Source organism: Drosophila hydei, unplaced genomic scaffold (genome assembly GCF_003285905.1).
Source record: "Drosophila hydei strain 15085-1641.00,03,60 unplaced genomic scaffold, DhydRS2 tig00000149-arrow-pilon, whole genome shotgun sequence".
NCBI classification, from domain to species: Eukaryota; Metazoa; Arthropoda; class Insecta; order Diptera; family Drosophilidae; genus Drosophila; species Drosophila hydei.
The window spans coordinates 5,439,967-5,456,331 of record NW_022045678.1 but is presented as its reverse complement, the minus strand read 5'-3'; the positions used below and the strand labels follow the sequence as shown (position 1 = coordinate 5,456,331).

The window sequence follows — 16,365 nt, the reverse complement described above, 5'->3', positions numbered from 1 at the left end:
TAAGCAGCCCAAATAACGATGAATTTTTTAATCAAAACTGCAATTCTCTCGCAGTAGTTATGCCAAGATGGTGTTATGTGAATAGTAAGAAAATGAGAATAGTTTAACTTAAATATATTTCTGACTATATATAATATTATTTATTACTATTTTTTGTATTTAATTTTATTATTTTGTTAAAGTTTTGCAGTGGAAAGTAAATGGTAAATACAGAATTTGGTTTTATTCCATTATTAATAGCAACATTTCGCCATAACATTCAACGGCTTTATTAACATAAATCTGTGACTCGAACTCCTCAATCTTTTCTTTAATTAGTTAAGCAGTAAAACAACTCGTTTAGCAACATGAGGCTGAATTTGTGAAAGCTACTCACTCATTTTGTTGTGAACACATCTCTTGTACAGCTTGTAATTATCAGGTATTATACATTCGCCAATTTAGCCTTAATTAGTTCTGGGTTCAAAAAGAGCTGGGGCCAGCCGCACAAACACCTCAACTAATCAAAAGTTAATCAAATTTTTACACACACGTAATTGCAATATTAAATAAATATCATTTGACATTAATGCGTGCATATACATAACTGTATTTGCAACACATTTTAAACTATGCAAATTGTATTTACGGCAATTTTCATTTTGAAATACACAAGAGCAACAAAAAATATATTTTAAAATTCTATCAAGCAAATGAAATTTGCAGTGCGCGATGCGTGGTAAATTTTATTAATTTTGCATGCGTAAGTTTATTATGCATAACAAACAACAAGCGGCAACAACAACAAAGTCAATGTTTAATGTAGCCTGTAATTAAATGTTGGCAGCGTGTGGGCGTGTTGACTGAAGGGGCGTCAAAGGTGCCCAAAGCAACGCCTAACGCGTTTCGACAGCACAATTATGAGCTGTGCAAATGTCATCGTATCCATATCCATATTGCTGAATATAGCCAAAAATAGCTATATAGCCATGCCGTATCTATATACGTTTCTCTATCGCTCGCCTCCAGCTTGTGGCTGACACACCCGCCTCTAACTGTTAAAATTCTCTTGCCGCGTGAACTGTTGGCGTGCCAAAATTAATGCAGCGCTTGCGGCGCCTCAAAATGCAAATGCAATGTCTTTTGCTCACTTATTTCACAATTGCAATTGAGATTGCCACCAAAAACCCAAAAGCAATTACAGCCCAGTCCCAGTCGATGCAAAGCCTTTGATTAGCCAATAATAAAAGTTGACCTAGTTTGAAATGCAGCTCAAGATTTCGCTTGTCCTAAAGCTAGATAAGCTTGAGTTACCAAAATCGTTAAGAACTTAATTTCTTTAGCTTACATTTTGTATTAGTTACATATTATACTAATTACTATCATTACTATTTTATCTGATCAATTCTTAGCTATCAAATACTTTTTCAAATAAAATAACTTTTAAATTTAGGCTTGTGGTTGTATTTTTGATGAAAGTGAGTTTCTATCTATGTATATCATATCTTGTGGGTATTCATATATATTCAATACTCTTTGAGATTTCTTTAAGATTTCCTCAGCTGTCCAGCTTCGCTCTTACAACTGTCAAACTGTTGACCCTGTTAATGCACATTAGTCATGCGTTCTGCTTGTCTAACTGGTTCAGCTATCTAATTTAGCTTCGAAGCAGGTGCTGCTTCTAATCTCTGTGCCCATCTACTTGATCAAAGTGCTTCCTCAATGCGAAGCTTTCATTTCTTTAGCCATATGACGACTTCCGTTTCTGCCATTAGCAGCTAATTAACTGGGCTTAAATGCACATCAGAGCGAAGCGAGCGCAGCTGATCAAAGCCACATTTCGTTTATAGTCAACACACCAATTTGGTCAACGGGGGGCCAGTTGAAGGAGCTGCGGTGGGCGTGGCAGGGGGTGCTCAGCGAGTGTCAAGTTCAAGCTGAAAACAATTGAAATAGTTGCGCACTTCCATTTGGTGATTGATTTCGAATGCTAATTGATGGCCAGCAGCACCTGCGGCTGACCGTAAAGAGAAGAAAAAAGAAAAAACGAAAATAAAAACAATTTAAGTTGCTTAAGACGAAAGTGATGAGCCAGCGGATACCCTGTACAGAAATTGAAATTACAATTTAGACTACTTTAGACTGAAAAGGTGACAGACTTAGCCATGACTTGTATTGTTACTATGTTAACAAATTGATCTAAGTAATATCTTAGTAATATGGAACTTATATGTATTAGTATCCACTGACTTTGAAATAGAAGGCTTTGAGCCTAATAAATAAAAAATAATAAGTCTTTTTGTTAATGTAGTGAAAGGTTATTTAAGTATTATAAACCTGGTATTTATTTATTTATTTAAGTATTTAAGCCCTTGGTCTGTATATAAAATTTTAAAACCAACATTCTTTCAATTGTATCTCAACTTATTGCAATTTGTATAAAACATATGACAAATATTGAAAATGATCGAAATGAATTGTTCTAGAGTTATGAAGTTATGAAGTTATCAGAGCGACAGAAAGCTTAAGCTCTCTTTCAAACCATACATTTCTGTTAAAGATATTATCACAACTACGATATACCCTACCACGTCCTACAGGGTATTACAACCAGCCACAACAACAAACAGTTAACCGAGCTAAATGAAATGCAAATAAAATGTGGCCCAACGTTTCAGTTTGTCACCTGAAACTGCGTTGAAATGTTGACTCCTGACTCTGACTCGGCCTCGCCCGCGCACTCGCCCTCGCCCTCTTCCTTTGACTGTGACACCTGTTCCACAGCTTGTTTAGTTTCAATATTTCATTTGCTTGCACAGTCCATTTGATTATTTACCTTTACTTTTGCTGTTGCTGTTGCTGTTGCTGTTTTCGTTTGGTTTATTTTTCAGCAACGTGAAAATTCAAAATTCACGCTTCACGCGCGGCTGCTTTTCCAGTAAAAATCTCTGGGAACGGATATGCATTCGCAAATGACATTCGCAGTCAGCAGACCAAATATAAATTAATAGAAATATCAAGTTCTCAAATATAGCTTGTCAAATATCATTTTGGTTATATTTTTCTTTTTACCTGTCTGCGTAGCGCTACGTGAGCGAAATTTTTCTTGTGCGTGTTTATTTTTCGGGTCTCTTCCAATTTTATGCCTCACACGTTTCAGAGGCATTTGTGTGTTGGTGCCATTTTATTTATGAGCATCATAAATATATAGAAGAATTCTTTAGTACATTTTAAGTACATGCACAAAAGTCTCGTCTCGGATTCTGGCTTGTGATTATCGTTTTGACAAATCAAATGAGCTGCCTGCTGAAATATGGCACGTGTTCTTTTCATTTGCCTGCTCGTCCAACCAATTGGGGTACATCAACCTTGTCTATAGTCATAAATACAGGTATATATTTTGTCAGTCAACAAAACCTTGTTTATGAACTTCAGCATCTAATTACTTAAGCGTGCATTAACTTGACCTAAGCTTCGAGTTTTAGTACGAAGAAAGCTTTGTTTTCTGTAGAACTGATTTACGTATCTCTTAGGTCATAAAACAGTACTTGGAATTGCTTCATAGAGCTGTTTAGCTTTGTTAGTTACAAATTCACCTACGATCTTTAAAAGATATGATTCCGTGTTTTTTGCTTAATATTATTTTCTGAATATTAGAGTAACAAACATTTAGAAACATTTTACAACTTCGTATGTTTCAATAAATTAGAAACACGCTATTACAAATACTTTATAAATGGTCTATATATACTGTACACGCTATAAACTCTATATACTCCATATACTCTATATACTCAATATACACTATATACTCTATATACAGTATATACTCCATATACTCTATAAACTCTATATACAGTATACAATCTATGCACTCTATATATTCTATATACTCTATATACTCCATATACTCTATATAATCTATATACAGTATATAATCTATATACTCTATATATTCTATATACTCTATATACTCCATATAATCTATATACAGTATATAATCTATATACTCTATATATTCTATATACTCCATATACTCCATATACTCTATATACTATTTACTCAATATACACTATATATAGTATATACTCCATATACTCTATATACAGTATATAATCTATATACTCTATATATTCTATATACTCTATATACGGTATATACTTTATATACTCTAAATACTCCATACACTATATATTCTATACACTCTATATACTCCATATACATAAATAATTATTGTACACATTCATACTTCATCTTGTGAGTTAACCTTTATATGGCCTATAGAACCTATTAACACTGCCTATCGTATAGATATATTTAAACTAAAATGAGTTTTGCTCAACAAATAAGGTTTGGCGTGTTTTCAATTTAATTAAAATTGAATATTCAATTATTGCATTGTATTTACAATTGGAGTGGAATTTGAATCCATAAAATAAACCCAACCAAATAACAATTTTCGTGTGTTTCTGCCTGCAGCAGAATCTACATTCATGTATGCAGAGTATGTATTGTATAGTGTTCTGCTAATGGCAAAAAATGGCAGTTTTTAGCCATTTAGCCGTTTTTACATATGGCCAAAGTGGAGCAACAAAATGCAGATGCTACAAAGAAACGTTGACTGAGAGAGAGAGAAAGAGTAAAGAAGAGACACAGTTATGAGCAAATCAAAACTACGCAGCATCTAAATGCATGCAAACAATGTGTGTGTGAGAATGTGGGTGTGTGTGTGTGTATAGATTTGTATGTGTGAGTCTCAGTGTTAGTGTGGCTTAAACAATACCCAATGCATAAATAACTACAAAGCCGGTGAAGCTCAAACAACGGATGCTAGAAATAAAAATAGGAACAATTACTTCAGTAGCTGATCAACTAGCTGCTACCCTATATATGACTGCATATTAGGATCAATACTACTTCTGTACCTAGACAAGCAATGCAAAAGTTTAAGTTGCTTCAATAACTTTAAATTCATTTTGGAATTGCTATAAAATGCTTGGATCTTAACGAGTCAATATTGATAAAGTCAGAGAATTTTTTGGGAGTTATATTTCCACTAATGCATTATGCCCCATTTTCAACCGCTTTTAAATGCGTACAGGGTATATGCAAAAAATTGGCATGTACAATAGCGTATCTAACAGATATACGGGCCATAAACTATGAAAAGCGTATGCTCATTGCCGAGCTGCTGCCACCCCGTGCATGCCCTCTCCCCGACCCCTTCAATGTATTCCCACTGTGCTCGGCTGCAGATGAGCAGAGCCATAAAATATCAATTTCGTGTTACAACAAACTCCAAAAACGAACGAAAACTTATGAGACTCAGTGTTGCCGGAGGTGCAAAGCGTGCGAACGCGCAGAGCATGATAAACTATATACATATATATGAATATATATATATATATATATATATATATATATATATATCGAAATAAATACACAAAAAAGAACCAAAGAAAATAATTGAAAAATGCATTGCAGTAAAAATGAAGCAACACAAAATAGGTTGATATATTTAACACAATTTGTATAGGATATGAATTTAAGAAACAGTTGGGACTGACTCGATATATATACCCAAAAAAAAAAACTGTATTCATTGCTATTTAGCTGGGAGAGTTATGGCATCTCGGCAAAAGAAATGCGAAAATAATAGATGATGAATGGGATAGACGAAGAATTTATGTATTGAAAATGCATCGAGAGAAATGAATGGGTGCGCACAGCGATAAATGGGAGTAGATTTCGAATATTTCTTAGATAATATTTTTAAATATAAAAAATAAAATATTTGAAAAAAAATTATAAAAGAAATTTCATTCTTTGCATTCAACCATTTTGTGTATTTTTGTGAGTTTAAATATGAATTTAAGATATTATTAAAAACAACGCTTAATAAATATTATTAGCTTAATAATTAAAAAAGTAATATCAATAGATAATACAACTAAATCCACTCTGATAAAAAATATTCGTAAAGAATTATAGTTTGAGTAGGTCTGAATATTAATGTATTTATATATTTATAATTTTTAAGAATCAATACATATATTATGAATAAAAAATACGTGTATGTTTCCGTAACAGTTTCTACACAAATGCCCTCGACTGTATTCATTTGCCATCACAACTCGATATCGATATGAGTGCTCTGCTCGTTAGCATATATCATTTCATTGTCATCTGGTTACATATTGTAAACATTTGCAATTATTTACTTTTATGCATATATAAAAATAATAAATAAATATTTGACGCAACAGAATTCTTATGCCTTCTCTTTCTCTCTTTCATTGCAGGTGAGTGTGCGTTTAAGATGACAAAGGAAAAATGGGAAAAATGTGATTTAAAAACGGAGCAACAACAATTGTTTGTATTGAAGCTTAAAGCAAACACTGCAGCAACAACTCTCAGTAATTTAATTTGCCTGCCGAATTGGCGACAACAGTGTCTGCAAAATAAATGATGCACTTATTAATTAGATGCAATTTTGCACGTATGCGCATATTTGTGCGAGGCCGCGATTACAATGGCCAATTAGTGTGCTAAAATATTTTTCGACCTGGCCGGGCAAAGGGGCCAGCCGGGTAACCAGGCTGCCGGGCAATCAGTTCTGGCTCATGCGTGTATTTATAATTAATTTCTGTTTGCATTTATATTCAATTCAATACGCTGCATTTGGCTAACGAAGTTTGGCAACGCTGCTGCCATAATTTCTGGAAATTGTTTGCCCAACTCCTTTTCTCTTTCACTCTTTCGCTGTTTGTGGCTATCTCTCTCGCTCCATGCCATAATATTAGCTAGCTCGCTCGCAGTGGCGCAAATATTTTGATGCAACATGCAATTTCTCCTAATCTAAACATTCGCATCGCGGCGCAAAGGATAAAAATGAAAACAGCTTAGGGCTGCCTAGAGTGTAGAGGGGAAGGGGGAGCATAGGGGTCCGGAAAAGTGGGCGAGACTTGCACTGCATAACTTAAGGCGTAACTAAAGCAACGACAACGACAACGATGCTGGCAACCCAGAAAACCCAATTGTGTGCCAATGCAGCCAGCATCGAGACACAAATACACCGAGAGAAATCTAAGCACAGCCTAACTTAATTATATTTCAAGCTTAAAGCTGATTGCAACATGCTGGAAGTGAATTGAAAAAGGCTGAGGCGAGGCAAATGAAATTTGTTTTATGAGCGTAATAAATTTTGTCTGGGAACAACTGAAACTGTAAAGTTTATCCAATGTAAAAGTGTAACATAGAATGATGTAGTAAGGTACAATATTTTAGTTTATTTTATTGTTATAACTACTTTATTTATCTTGTTTATCTAAGTAGTAAGATACGAGAATAGGAGTTGTGTCTTCAGAATAAAATATAATTATTATTATTATTGTAAGAATCCGATTTTAATTCCGTTGTAAACTTTTGAGTTAGCATAGGCAATTTAGGTCTTGGTCCTAAACTGATGAAGCTCATATAATCACTAAGTAAAAATTCGATCATAGATGATCATGCGACTAACTACAAAGAATCTAGATATTTAAGATATTTTAATTGATGGATTTATTGATTTATTCTAGCAGTTTCATGGGCAAGGCTTCTTTTGGGGATCTTAGCTTCAATCTATATACTTATCACTGCCTGCTACTCTAGTATTTGACTTCATGTGCTCTGCATTTTCGCTCAGTGTATTGGCCATGGCACGTTTACTGGCATGTATTTGCTTTGCCACTTTCTTCGGTTGCCACGCCCAGCAGCTGTGGGCGCAGAAGGTGGGGCAGCAGCCGCTGAAGGGGCAGCAACAACAACAGCAATGGCAATAATAAAGGCGGCGGCACCTTTGCCTATCTCTCGAGCTAATCGAAGCTAGCTGGCAGGACTGTGGGAAGGGAGGTAAAGCGAGGCACTTGGCGCTGCGTGTAGTTTGCTTATATTTAGCCCAAGTCTCTGCCCCGATCCTCCCTTAACTCCAATGCGGCCACCTTAAGTTGCCGCTCAATGCCTTTTTGTTATGCGCACATATATACCTCTATATATATTTGGTATTTTTGCCCGTAAATAATAATAATAATACGTACATATTTAAATGGCCTGTGTGTGTGTGTGTTTGTGTTTGTGTGTCTGCGTGCTGTGTGTGCTTTTCCGTTCCCTTTGCCTTGGCTGCATTGCATTTCCTGTGCCATTGATAGCCATCTCCTGTTGCTGGCTGTTGGCGTTGCCTGCATTTTTTATTAGGACTCCCTGCAGCTTCCCATTCAGTGAGTTTCCACTGGCTCTCCCTGGAGCCTTATCAATATTTCTCTCTATAGCTTTTCATTTGCTGTATTTATAAGTCTTTCCGTTGCTATAGTTAACAGTGAGTCTGAGTGAGAAAGACAGAGGGAGCAGAGGGGCCATTTGCCTCAAACTAAGTCTTCATATTGTGCATTAGCTTTGGGGTCTGCCTCAAGACGATCAATAAAATTTTGATAGCAATCAATTTAATGCGTCGCGGCACACGCACTTTGCCAATAGATGTTGCTAAAGCAACCAGCTGCGCGGCAGAGCACAGAGAAGCCCCTGCAAAAGTAGCTACAATTACGAGCACAAAGTGTGCGCAGAAATCTTACTAAATATTTCAACACGGCGTCTCGCACAGTATAAAGTAGAGCTGAGAAACGACATCTGAATGAAAGTTGGACTGGGCGTGGCGCATAGGCTGGCTGTGAAGCTATAGGAAAGCCAGACAATCCTTAAATTGATTGAGTTTATCGAGTGAATGAAAAGGAAAAGCCAAGCATAAAAAGCATGATTTAAGTTTTTTGCTTCTAATTAAATAAGTAAAGCGACGTTTTTTGAATTCCTTAAATCTTTAGTGATCTAAAAATTTTTAGCGTTTCAATTTAAGAATCTCAAATTTCAATTTTCAATGCTTTTACTTTGAAATCGCTTTAACTCTTTCGAGTTATTTGGATTCGCCCAGCAACTTTTTACAGTTCTGGCTTCACTTAGCTCACGATTCCAAATACTCTTAGAATTTTAATTATTTTATATAGTGCGCAAACGGTCATATCTCTATTAACATTTATCACAACTCAAAGTATGTTCAAATGAAGTATTCCATTTGACGCTTGAGTAGATTCTTTGAAAAACTTTTGACATTCTCTCCACTTGTTATCCACACATATGTTCAAGGTTTCCAATTACATTTCCTCGCTTCAATCAAATCCGATTTCCTCCTTCTTTACTTTTCTTTTTTGCGCCTGGCAACTTTATTTTCGCCTGGGCGAATCGTCGTGCAACGCGCGTGTTGCACTTGCAGCCATTCGTAAATTGAATTTACAGGCTTTGCTCTCCTCTGCTCTACTAATAATTGCCATCCGAGTTGGGAATCGGACTTTGGCAATTGCATTTTCCATTTCTTATCGTGACTCGACGACAATTGTCTAGCGTTTGACTGACTTGCTCCTGCCGGACACCGCCACGGCCACGAGAGGACACTTGAAATTATTGAAATTGTTTTGCCATTTCGTTGGGGTCGTCCCCTCTCACTTCCCCTTCCACTTCCACGCGCTTCTGCATTGGCCCTTTGTGCACGTCTGCTGCACTCGTCTGTGATTATCGCCCTGGAATTTTCTCATTTTGAGTGATTTGAAGAATTTGTGGATTTTGGTTATTGATTTTCAAATGGCACGTCAAATGCGAGAACTCAAAGGCAGAACTTAAGGGTATCTGTGAGTGCCTCTTGTCTCTTGTGCTTGACTGCCTGCCCCTGCTTCACATGGGTTTCGGTTTTGAGCTTTTAATTAGTTGCTAATTTGTACGAGAATGCATCAGACGTGTGCCTTTGATTAAGACCGAAGACTAAAAGTTGCCAGGGTAACAGCTCGCAAGTGAACAATGTGAAAAGTCATAGAAAGTGTAAGAAGCTAATATCGGGCGCTTCAGGAATTTATTAAGGTAAAACATAAATATTTAGCAAGTTTTTCAATAATAAAATTATACTCACTCCAGTCGCATACTGAACAATATTTATTTTAGGAAAGGCTAAGCTAAGTACGGCTAATACATAATTATTATACAAAATTTATTTAAAATAAAGATTATGCAAAAATTCACATTTTACTCAGAATCAATACAAAGTTCACTGATGTGAATCGAGAAAATCAAGCTGAATAAGATTGATAATATTTAAAAATAGTTATGTAATTGATAAATAAGTTGAAATTTAAAACCATCAACTTTGAATCCTTACCTTCAAAAATGACTTAATTTATACACTCACACACCTGATATGTCACAGAGACAGACAGAGCAAGAGCAGAAATACATGGCATTTGTCACTGATTAAAGCAGCGCATTTTTGAATATCGAAAATATTTAATTCTTATCATACTTTTTTTTTGGTATGCTGCCAGCGGTTAATTAAAAAGAGGCTTGGCACAGGTACAGACACAGACACAGAGAATGCACAGATATAAAATGTATAGAGAGACGACGCCTACGTTGATTTATGGGCGTCGCTTTAAAGTGTCTATAAATCAAATGAAATAAAATTTATATATAAATATATATAACTATATATATATATATAAATGTGTATATATATAAATATATATAATTATATATATATATATTCTTATAGATAAATATATAGAGTGGATTGTATAAATAAAATGTCATATGTGGCAGGGCGTTGCGTTAAGATCGCACGGTCAACTCTTTAGCAGCATTAACAAAAGCTTCGCCGTGTGCCTTGTGTGCCTTGTGTGCGTTGTGTGTCCTTCGATGCCTTCTTTGTTTGACCGCACTTAATCCTACGGGCAGCCAGAGACGTGGCTGGAAGGGGAGATGGCTGCACAAAAGCCGCAGAACGAGAGCGCAATGCATTTTGCGATAAATTCGCAGCGCATTAAACTGAATGGAAGACTCTGAATGGGAATGGCTATTGATGAAGGGAGGCAGAGGTGTAAAGCAGCGATTGCCATGGATGCTGACTGACCACCAACAATGCGCCGAGCATTCGAAAATTCTGTGCGCTTGGCACACAAACACAATGATAGAAAATCGAAGCGTTTCGCAAAAGAATGTCAATAAAGGCAGCGACGTCGTCTGTGGAGACGTCAGCATTACAGCTCCATCCTACATACTCCCTATCCTCGGGGACCATAGGGTGTATGCATATGTGTGTGTGTGCGTGTGTGTGTCCTGCCAGTTCCTGTTTGCTGTCTTCATTTTGGGCTGAGGGCGTGAGAATTGCCTGTGTTGGCTGTCATAATGTTACTGTGCAGTGCACAGTGGTCAAACAAACAGTAAAAATGTATTTAAAATATGTACTAAAAAGAACGTATATTTATTAAGATTGAGTATATTCGAAGCCCATTCTAAATAAGGATTTTAGCTAAAATGTTTATTGAAAATGTGTGTAGTATGTAAGCTATATATTTTCTTTCTCGAAACTGAGTAGATATGGCCATATTCGTCTGTCCGTCCTTACGCATTACTAGCTCATGTTTTATGTCGATAAGCCATATCAAGTTATTATTGATAATAATCTATATTATTAGTTGGAACTTACATTTACTATGTAAATCCCAGCGCTGCTCACCGAGATTATGAATATTTAATTATTTAATTATTTATTTTCAAGCGAACTCAACTTAATTATTTACAAGTATTTTGGAGTTGCCATGACATGGATTGCAATTAACAAGGCAGCCTCAATTTGAGCTCAGTTGATGTTTGTTACAGATCGTATGACCACTGTGCACACTGCTCCGGGTTTGAATTGATAAGATGTGCTCGCGTTGCAATTGACATCGTTAAAGCGAACGGCACTATTTGCATTTATTTTTACAATTCATATTTATTTTTGGCAGCCTTCACTTTTGCCTTACATAAGATGCTTGGTATACCCTGTAGCGAAAATATTAAAGGGTATATTAAGCATGTGAAAAGAGCTTAAGCTTCGAATGGGAGTAAGCTATATAAAACATCTATATATATGTTAATATGTAATATATCATTTTTGTTTCTCTTTTAATCGATAATAATCGATTCGCGTGCAGCACAAGAGCTGAATATGTTATATTTCGTTTGTAGACAAAAGTTCTATAGAACGTTAAAATATCAGTGAGATATTAAACCATTCTATTGGGTATATTATAGTGTGGCAGACCCGCGTTATTCAATTACATTTATTTACTTGCGCTTTGGTAGCATCTTTTTGGCTGCTATCGCTTTACGGCTTGCGGTTGCAGCTCCTGTGGATGAAACAGCTGCGCTTCGAGTCGAGTCTAGCCGCAAGTGTTGGGTAAATGTATCTGCGGGCGAGTATCTGAGTATCTGAGTATCTGAGTATCTTTATATCTGCATATCTGTATATCTGAGTATCTTGCTAGCTTTGTGTATTTGCGTCTTGTGCCATATGTGGCAACTCGCGGCTGACATCTATTGTGGCCCGCTTGACTTTTGTGCATTACGTAAGCGCAGCGACTCTCGCTCAATGTACCAGCCTCTTCTGAATGATTGGAAGTTGTGACTACAACTACTGTGAATGTGAAGTGTGTGTGTTGTCTTTATGTAGTTTTCGAATTGGGACTGAAGTGCAGCGCTCCGTTTGACACTTGCAGCTGTCAACGCGGCACTGATTGATCGATTGCAACGTGTGTCTGCCTGCGTGTGTCTGTGTGTGGGTGCAGAAGGGTGAAGCGCAATGATTAACTGGGCCAAAACAAACAGTGTGAATGCTTCAAAATGTGAGGTTAATGATTTGAACAGTTTGCATTGGAGACAGCTGACAAAACATACAAAAGTTCAATCAGATACGTCAGGTGCTTCATGAGAAGAAAAGAAATAAGTTCCAGAGAGTAGATAAAGTGCATTAACAATTTTTAATGTACAAATTTATGAATATGTTATAACTATAAGGCATTTAGAAGGTAAAAGCATCAAGCTACTGCCAAAAGTTATAGACTTCATAATAAATATGCCGAAGTTCCTTTCCTTTTTGTAACATTTTAAATATGATCATGAAACATAGTCCCATTGGATTGATAGTTGGATTGAAAGGGTTAATGTCTGCCGAAGAATGGAAGGACAACACTCAAATTATCTTTGATGACTTTTGGAATATGTGGTCCAGCCTTTGTCATGCCTTTGGCATACTGTCAAAATTTGAATTATAAATAATTTCTTTGAGAATGGCAAATATAACACTTTCACAGACCCCGCCGGATATACAGTATTAATTTTGCAGTTCACTAATATTCGAAACATAAGCTAAGTTGTATAAGAGAGGATGTAAACCACATTAAAATGAAGTATAGTCCATTCCATATACCATTCCAATTGAACTTTAATGAGAACAGTTTCAATTTTGATCTTGGCGATCTATATACAGTACTTAAAAACATTACGTGATTCTCAAGTCTATGCTTTTACACTCTTCAATAATGACTATCTAATTTATTAATGCTATTTAGCTTCAAATTACATTCAAAATGAGAATTATATTACACGTAAGACACAAAACATATCTAATATTTATATGTTTATCGCAACATTTCTCATACATATGAATAAAATTTGAAAATTAAATTCCAGCAAAGACATTTACTTTTTAATAAGTATATTAAATACATATATATATTAAATATATATATATATATTAAATATATATAAATTTCACTTAGCTTTTCGTTTTTAGAGCTGACTTTAATTGAAATTGTTTTATTCACAAAGCATTTGATCTCTCTGCTATCTTCGCTTTTAACTATAATAAGCTGCACTTGGAACGTGTTAGTCTTCAGTCAGGTCAAGTTGGAATGCTCGCTATATTTAGAATGATTGATGAGAATTAAGCAAGAGCTACTTTTCAACTATTTATATAAAAATTCAATATAAAAAGTTTTCCGCACTTAGCTGCTTTTCAAGTATATATTAAGCCCATTACATAATTTCTTTTGATAAAGCAACATAATAATAAGTTCTTATTTATAGCTTTAAAGAATAATTTCAATAATTAAACACATTTTTACTGCCCAAATGCATTTCTACTTTATTTAATTAGCGTTTTCGAAAGTAGTTTTTATCCAAGAAATGTTTTCTGGTTCTTGATTTCGCTCAGTGCAGCAGTTAAACGTGCAGCCGACAGCATTTATCTATCACTTGTGTGCTGGCAACTTGTTAGCCAACTGCAAGAGCCTGCCCCAAGTTGGTCCCTCTGTCTCCGCCCCTCTACAGCTTTTGACCCATTCAGAAAAACTTTCTTTGGAAGCAACGCTCGCCTCACGAAATTAATTTAAATTTATTGTCTCAATTTATAATGCTGCAAATTGAGCGTTTGCCAAAAATAAACGTTGACAGCATTCATTCGGATAGTTCAATGTCTCTCTCAGATGAGCGCACGCCACCTGCCACGCCTCTTTATTGCGCCCTTCTTCAAATTGAACTTGAACTTGGTTTGGCTTTGACTTCGGCATCGGCAAAAGTCAAAGTTTCCGTCCGTTTCGCAATTGTATCTATGCGAATAGTTATTATAAAGTTTGTCGTCATCTAAGTCTGAGCTGGAGCTAGTTTTTCTCCTTTTTTGCTCAGTGGGCAGTGGGCCCTGGACACAAAGTTCGCAAAGGCAGTCGAACAAATTGAGTGCACACAGTCGGGCAGACGTTTGTCATTTGTCTGCTGTCATGTCAGTTGTCAGTTTGATTTTTTGACTTTGTTCTTATTGTTTTTGCGCTGTTGTTGTTGTTGCTTTTTATGGTTATTTTAAATTGTAACAACTGCTATGACGACGTCCACGACGACAGCAGGCCACAACAACAACAACGACGACGGGGGGAAATAAAAAATAAAAAATAAATAATATATATATAAAATAAAATGCCAAAAGACAAACAAAAGACAAATGTGCGCTCTGCGAGAGCGTGTTGACAATTTTTTATAGATTTTTCTATGCTCTACAAGTGCAATTTGTGAACGGGGTATATGAGTTTTATGATAGCGCAGGAAGGCTAGTGTAACTCGGCAACTGTAGAATCTGAATATATCAAAACTTAGTTTAATAATCAATTTATTTTATATATTTTTTATAGTATTTATTTTTATAATATTCTGATTAAATTAAAATTTCAAGAATTCTAATTCCTTTAATTGAATTGTTAACGGGGTATATTAGGCTAAAGTAAGAAAAGCGACCATAAAAAAATACATAAGCTACACCCATAATATATGTTAGCAAAAGCTGAAGTCGTATTCAAAATATAGTAATAATAATTCAGTAGGATAAACTTCAACGAGCTCATAAGAAAAACTATCGAAGTATTTGTATTGATTAATCAGTTCATAAAATATGTTATATATTATAATATAATTTGATAAATCTTATGAAATGGTTATACAATAATTGCAAAGATATTTTTTAATATAATATATAATAATATAGTGAATATAATATAATATATATTAGTGAAATAAAACTAATTACAAAATATTGATTTTTATAAATTTTAAATATTTAAAAAGTTATTTTTACAACAAGAACAACAAGAATCTTACTATAACTTATGAATTGCAGATTCGTTAGAATATTACGCTATATGAAGATCAAACAGTTCTAAAGAAAAGTATCTCAACGAGAAATGAAGATTTTTGTAAAAGAGGGACGACTAGATACATATATATATATAGAGTAATTGTATTTTTGTTTTATCAGGACATGAAGTGAATGGCTCTGCACTTTTAGCTTACATTATTATAAAATTGTTATGTTTATAAAATAAAATACTGACATGATAGGACCATACTGATTTCAGACTCTCATTGGAAGACCTACATAAAAGACTATGCTGATTTGGGAAGTCATAGTTGTAGTGCTGTTCAAGAGAGAGGAGAACAAAAGTATAAGAGTCTCTGCATATATTATTTGTAAGCCGTTTAAGCCAACTCTTTATGGCATATCTATTCTGTAGAGTATCTTGGAGCGCATTACTTTCCGCTACTTTTGATTGGTTTCGTATATTTTCGGTTTGACACACGAGCTGTGCCATAGATTTTTACAGTCGTTGACGTCTGAGCACTTTATCTTAATGTCAATTTTTTCCGTTCTCTCCTTGACTTCTGCTTGGGTTCGGGGTTTCGGGGTTCCGGGCTCTAGATGGCGGACTCCGAATTGGGCGGTCCGTTTGCTGCGTGTTGTGCGTGAAGCAGTTAAAACGACGTTCAAGCAAATTAACAATAAAATAACCATTTGTAAGTCAAGTTCGGGCCACGTTTAGAGCTGTCAAAAAATCACGACATCGTCGCGTTAATGGCGCTTAGAGCTGAGCTGCGAGATAAACAGTCGCTAGGATTTCCATTTACATATATATTAGGCGGGCTTAAGGCACTGTGACTCATCAACTTGCA

General features: G+C 35.5%; 1 protein-coding gene across 1 annotated transcript in view; it reads left to right on the top strand.

Annotated features, from left to right (window-relative positions):
* LOC111592571 (protein sickie) overlaps positions 1–16,365 on the top strand; it is a 138,170-nt gene that overhangs the window by 24,606 nt on the left and 97,199 nt on the right. The gene's annotated exons all lie outside the window — the stretch shown is intronic.